This window comes from Sphaeramia orbicularis, unplaced genomic scaffold (genome assembly GCF_902148855.1).
Source record: "Sphaeramia orbicularis unplaced genomic scaffold, fSphaOr1.1, whole genome shotgun sequence".
Classification (NCBI taxonomy): Eukaryota; Metazoa; Chordata; class Actinopteri; order Kurtiformes; family Apogonidae; genus Sphaeramia; species Sphaeramia orbicularis.
In genome coordinates, this window is record NW_021941622.1 from 191,175 (window position 1) to 198,867 (window position 7,693).

Below are 7,693 nucleotides of genomic sequence, written 5' to 3' on the forward strand. Positions count from 1 at the left end.
CATTAAATCTTTTATTTATTGCTATAATACAGACGTAGGCTTTTCAATCACAGAAAAACACAGTTTCAGAACGTTTTAAGGCACATAAACCCACATAAACACAGTCCATCACAGACTTTTCTGACAAAAACTGACTGTTGATTTATTTTCAGATTTCTCTTCAGAAATAAGACGTAGCAGCGGAAGAAAGTTGTGCTTTTGTTCAAGTTTCCTACAAAACACTGTCCTCATGTCTAACAACAAATTATGATGCGATAAATAAAAATATTCATCATTTCACTTTGATTTTTATGTGGAATTTAAAGGGAGAAATGATGTTTTTTTGTATTAAACACCATAAAATAAGATACAGTTAAATAATAATAATTTCAACACAGTTATTAAGAGGAAATAGGACGATTTATCATGAAAAAATGTTCATGATCAGATTAAATCTTTGTGTAACAACAACTCAACAGAGATTTTACACCAAAAAAAACAAAGACTGAATTCATTCTCCAGGATTGTTTGCGACACCATTTTCATTTAGAATACTTTTATATTTGATCCTTAAGAGTTTTGTTTTGTTTGTTTTGTTTTTTCTCAGAGATCCAGCCGCTGAGAAACATTCACACGAAAAGAAAAAGAAAAGCAAAGACGATAAATTAGCAGCAAAGTTAACGACGAGACGAAAGGAAGCAGCGTCGTAGTGTTTGATTTGAACTCCTTCACAGCAGATGATCAACCCCCAGAGGTCAAGGTCAAAGGTCAACCACCGCTCACACGACTCCCCTCACTAGAAAAAACACAAAACAGAGACAAAAGGATCATTTCGTAACAAATAACATACAAACGATGCACGAAATTAGAATGAAATCAATAAAACAAGGGCAAAAAATGATAAAATAATTAGAACAATTTTATTAAAGTCATTCATTTCAGAAGCAAAACAAGGAAATTGACATCAGAAATGAAAAAATTCCATGTATAATCAAGAAATGACGAAAATACTCAGGAAAATTCATTTTACATCAATGAAATGAAAAAAAATATATAAAACACAACACTAACAACATTTAAGTTGATTAAATAAGGAAAAATCTGAACCAAATAATATAGTAAATAAAGAAAATAATCAATGTAAGGAATAGAGGATAAATAAATAATGAACCATGTGAATGAAATAAAGTAATGGACAAAATAAACAAAACAATCAAACTAATAATCAGGAAAATAAGATTCACATCAATAAAATTAAGAAAAAAATAATCAAATAGTCATAAGAATTCACAAAAATATGAAAATTTGATTTCAAATCACTGAAAATGAACAATCAATGACAAATAATTACCAAAAATTACCAAAAAACAAACTATATAATGAAGTAAATTAGCAAAATAACACAAAATAAATAGACATTACACAATGAGACATGGTGTGAACAAAAGATAGAAAATACGCAAAATTAAACAAAAACGTCATGAAATAAACAGCAAAGCCAACTACATTAACAATAATAACAAAATAATCAACAAAATGTGCCTTAAATCAATGAAATTAAGATTTAACAAAGTAATTAACAAGAATTTAGAAAAATTTCATTAAATAATGAAGAAAATTTGAAAAAAAAATTTTCAAAATGAATAAAGTACCCAAATATTAAATGGTGTGAAGAAAATAACCAAAAACTAACAATAACCACAAAAAAAAAGCTTCACATCAATGAAATGAAAAGAAAAAAAATTATTCAAGCAAACCAAATAGTCACAAAAAGTCACAAAACATAAGGACTAAATCAATGAAATTAAGAAAATTTAACAAAATAATTAAGAATTAAGAAAAAAAACTAACTAAATAATCAAAATGAACAAAAGGAATAAAAAGTACATAAAAATAATGAAGAATATGAACAAAATGGACAAAACTGAACAAAAATTGAAGAAATAAACAGGAAAGTCGAATAAATAATAATAGAAAATAAACAAACAAAGTACCTAAACAAGAATGTGGACAAAAGGACAAAACTGAACAAAAAAATCAAGAATAAATAAGAAACCTGAATAAATAATTAAGAAAATAAACAAACAAAAGTACCTAACAAGAATTTGAACAAAATGGACAAAAAGTGAACAAAAAATTCAAGAAAGTCAACAAAATATGAGCAAAACAATCAATAAAATAAGCTTAAATGTATTGAATCTGAGAACAAAACAAGCCCATAATAAATACAATGAAAATCCGCTCATAATAATCAATAATATTTGTGTAATGTGTTGTTTTTATGGGCGTGAACTCATTTACTCTTATAAATAAATGCACATTTCAGTGTAAACGGGACCAGTTTATGACACAACAAAAACACTGTGGGTTCTGCAGAAGTCACAATAATCGACATATTTTCATATTGTTTATTTATGTATTAGTTGATATATGTATAATTTGTTTCTAGTTGTCTGTGTAGAAGTGCTGCTGGCTGTATTTGTTTGGAAGTGGACGGTTCGTCTGTGCAGAGCTGAAGTGTGAACAGTCTGTTCAAGTGTTTAAAGTGACTGAGTTTGTGTTGGTTTAATATTCAAACCCACTGATTACGGGTCTGTATCTTGGTTTTACACACAGAAGAAAAACAGAGACAATAGTTTTTATGTTGAAGACAAAGCAACGTGTTGTGTTTTTTTTAAATGTACTTTAAGGTTTCAAAAGTAATCTGGAAAAAATAATAATAAAATGATGTTTGACATTTAGACATTTACTCTGAACTGTGTATTTACCTTTCATTTTCCTTCACAGAACCATTTATTTATTTTATTATTGAAATGAATTTTATTTATAAAGTCAAAGCAACGTTCGAGCATGAAACTATTTAAAAGGACAAACAAAGACATAATGTTTTAAAATGTTTAAGAGGTTCAGGGACGAGAGAGGGGTTGGGGATGACTGGAGGTTCAGAGGACGGACAAGTATGTGTAGTATATGTTGTATGTATAATATATATGTATGTGTGTATGTGATATGTATAATATATATGTATAGTGTAAATGTGTATTATGTGTATGTATAAATATATATGTATGTGTATATATGTATGTGTATGTAAAATATATATGTATGTGTATATGTGTATGTATAATATATAGTATGTGTATGTATAAATATATGTATGTGTATATGTGTATGTATGTGTGTATGTATAAATATATGTATGTGTATGTGTATGTATGTGTGTATGTATAAATATATATGTATGTGTATATATGATGTGTATGTATAAATATATGTATGTGTATATGTATATGTGTATGTATGTGTGTAGTGTATAAATATATGTATGGTGTATATGTGTATGTGTATGTATGTGTGTATGTATAAATTATGTATGTGTATATGTGTATGTATAAATATATGTATGTGTATATGTGTATGTATAAAATATATGTATGTGTATATATGTATGTGTATGTATAAATATATAGTATGTGTATATGTATATGTGTATGTATGTGTGGTATGTAAATAATATGTATGTGTATATGTGTATGTGTATGTATGTGTGTATGTATAAAATATATGTAAGTGTATATGTGTATGTATAAATATAATGATGTGTATATGTGTATGTATAAATATATATGTATGTATGTGTAGTATAATATATGTATGTGTATATATGTATGTGTATGTATAAATATAATGTATGTGTATATGTATGTGTATGTATGTGTGTATGTATAAATATATAGTATGTGTATATGTGTATGTATAAAATATATGTATGTGTATATGTGTATGTATAAATATTAGTATGTGTATATATGTATGTGTGTATAAATATATATGTATGTGTAATGTATATGTGTATGTATGTGTGTATGTATAAATATATATGTAAGTGTATATGTATGTGTATGTATAAATATATATGTATGTGTACATGTGTATGTGTATGTATAAATATATATGTACGTGTATGTGTATGTATGTATATGTACAGGTGTGTGTGTGTGTGTGAAGTATGTATGTATGTGGTAGATGATAGATAGATAGATAGAATAGATAGATAGATAGATAGATAGATAGATAGATAGCTAGAGAAGCATGATAGATCGATAGACCTTGTTACATATGTTAAATTTCACTACATGTTTGCAATAAATCCTGGATTGTAATTTTTATTTTAGTTTGTTTTGTTTTATTTGTAATTATAATTCTAATTTTGAATTGAATTGTGCCAGTATTTACAGATTTATTAGTTTCACACATGGAAAAAAAAATAGAACTAGAAAAGCACTCGGAGAGCGCAGACACACACACCACCCCCCCCACCCTCCGATCACTACAGAGATTAATCATTGTTCTTGTGCCAGTATCAACATTTCCTGAAATTTTCATCCAAATCCATCCAGAACTTTGTGAGTTATCTAGCACACAGACAGAACAGACACAGACAGACACACAGACAGACACACACACAGACAGACACACAGACACAGACACACAGACAGACACACAGACAGAACAGACACAGACAGACACACAGACAGACACACACACAGACAGACACACAGACACACAGACACACAGACAGACACACAGACAGACAGACACACAGACAGACACACACACAGACAGACACAGACAGACAGACAGACACAGACAGACACAGACAGACAGACAGACACACAGACAGAACAGACACAGACAGACACACAGACAGACACACAGACAGACACACACACAGACAGACACACAGACAGACAGACACACAGACAGACACACAGACAGACAGACACACACACACAGACAGACAGACACACAGACAGACACACAGACAGACACAGACAGACACACACACACAGACAGAACAGACACAGACAGACAGACACACAGACAGACAGACAGACAGACACACAGACAGACAGACAGACAGAGACAGACAGACACACACACACACACACACAGACAGACAGACACAGACAGACACGACAGACAGACACAGACACACAGACAGACACAAACAGACAGACACACACACACAGACAGACACAGACGACAGACAGGACACAGACAGACACAGACAGACAGACAGACCAGACAGACAGACACACAAGACAGACACAGACAGACAGACAGACACAGACAGACAGACAGACACAGACAGACAGATACACACAGACAGACACAGACAGACAGACAGACACAGACAGACAGACAGACAGACACAGACAGACAGACACAGACAGACAGACAGACACAGACAGACACAGACAGACACACAGACAGACACAGACAGACACAGACAGACACAGACAGACACACAGACAGACACAGACAGACACAGACACAGACAGACAGACACACAGACAGACACAGACAGACACAGACAGACACAGACAGACAGACAGACAGACAGACACACAGACAGACACAGACAGACAGGACACACAGACACACAGACAGACACAGACAGACACACAGACAGACACAGAAGACACAGACAGACACAGACAGACCAGACAGACACTGGTAAAAACAGAACCTCTATGGTGGAGAAAACAAAGACACTCGTGGCATGGATGGAATCTTAAAACGACTAAACCTTCAAATGTTATAAATCAGCTGAAGTTGTTACTTTACACAAACTTCGACACAAACAGTCGTTTATTATTACTCGTGGGTCTTTTCTCGTATATTTTATAAACTCTGTAGACTTTTCTGGGTTGAGTTAAAGACGTTCATGTGCGTTAAACGCTCAGTGTCACATGTGTCTGAATGTGTGAATGAGCTGAAACTGGAGCTGAAACGTCCCGGTGCGTTAAAGGGTCAGAATGTGTTCGTCGAATGGCGTCACGACGTTCGCACTCGAACATCTCATCAGCTCCGGTTCGATCACACGAGTGAGTCTGAAAATGTAGAAATGTTTGACAGAGAGCAGCGTTGAACATGAGCAGCGTTACAAAACTGACATTAATGAGGAAGGAGGAAGAACTGGGACCATTTAGAACAGGAATGAACAGTCTGACAGACAGGTTGGTGTTAGAGTATGCTTTTGTTTGTTCAAAAATAATATTAATATTTGAGCATTGAGACCTGATGGATCAAATATGATACAACATTGAAACTCAAACATGGAAATTGATATCTGAAAAAAAAAAAGTTTTTTGGTTGTTCAAAAGGACCAATAAAGGCTCCAGTTTCAAAGAACTGGAATTTTCTCTCAATGCTTTAATGGTTCAGACTTTACAGGGTTAAAAACAAGCAGGAAAAATATCAGAATTTAGGAGAATAAAGTCCCCACCGCTAACCCTGCAGTCGACCACTTCCTGTCAGATCCTCCTCCAGAAAAAAGGCAATTTAATCCGTTCAGTTCTTACGACGAAACAAACCCAAACGTGTGCGAACTGTCTTCGCAGTCCTTCAACTAATGCTAATGTGCTGATGGTGGGCGGGGCTAATAGGCTCAGTATTTGGTGGACGGGGCTAATAGGCTCAGTATTTGGTGGACGGGGCTAATAGGCTCAGTATTTGGCCTTTGTGCGTAAACCCCAAACGAAAGTAGAACCTCACAGAATGTTCACAGTTCAGCATTATGGGACCAGTGGGTACAACTTTAGTCCAGAAAATTAGGATAATTTTCCTGCCTGTTTGTAAATTACGATGTTATTCTCGTAATATTATGACTTCATTCTCGTAAAATCATGACTCTTTTGTAATCGACTTAATTCTCATAAAATTACAGGTTTTATCTTGATATTTTACAACTTCATTCTCGTAGTGACAAGTGTTTTTATTTTCTTATGCTAATACATCGTCGTACAAATCTCATTGTTTCCACATCTGTATTAAAGAATCAACTTTTATTCAAACTAAAACTCACAGACACTCATTTTAACAGTAACTCAAAAATAACAGTGTTTAATAATTGTAATAGTTGATAGTTTACATTATAGCTGTTGGCTTAGCTCTGTTAGCTTAGCTCTGTTAGCTTAGCTCTGTTAGCTTAGCTCTGTTGGCTTAGTTCTGTAGCTTAGCTCTGTTAGCTTAGCTCTGTTGGCTTAGCTCTGTTAGCTCAGCTCTGTTAGCTTAGCTCTGTTAGCTTAGCTCTGTTAGCTTAGCTCTGTTTTTAGACTGAAAACAGCCACAGTGAAACCACTAATCACCAGTTTTCTGTTTGTTTGTGTCGTCAATAATTGAACTAAAGATCTGTTTGAATCCAAGAAATAAGGTCAGAACTGTCACAGTTTAGTCTGAACCGTGGATCAACAGAAACTTAGCAACGATAAGAACATCCCATAGTATAGTTTGTTCATTAGTTCCAACTTAGTTAAATTTTATTCATTTTTGCTCCTTTTTGTTTGTTTTGTTCATTATTTTAGCAGTTTTTGTTAATCTAATTTTTTGCTCATCATTTTATACATTTTTTGCAAATTTATTTTTTTAATTATTTGTTCATTTTTAAAATTGTGTTGCTTATTTTGTCCATTTGATTTATTATTATTTAGTAGTTTGTTCTTTTTTTTTGTTATTGTGTTGCTTATTCCGTGTCCCTGCCAAAGCGTTTGTCTTTCTTTTCTAAAATGTTTCGTACCAAGTAGATGTCGAACTCGGAGTCGGACTGGCTTCTGCTGAGGCAGGGCAGGGGGTCGTCCAGGGCCAGGGTGGAACTGGAGTCTCGTCGGTCTTCACTGTGGAACATGACAGGAAATCAGCCAAAACAACA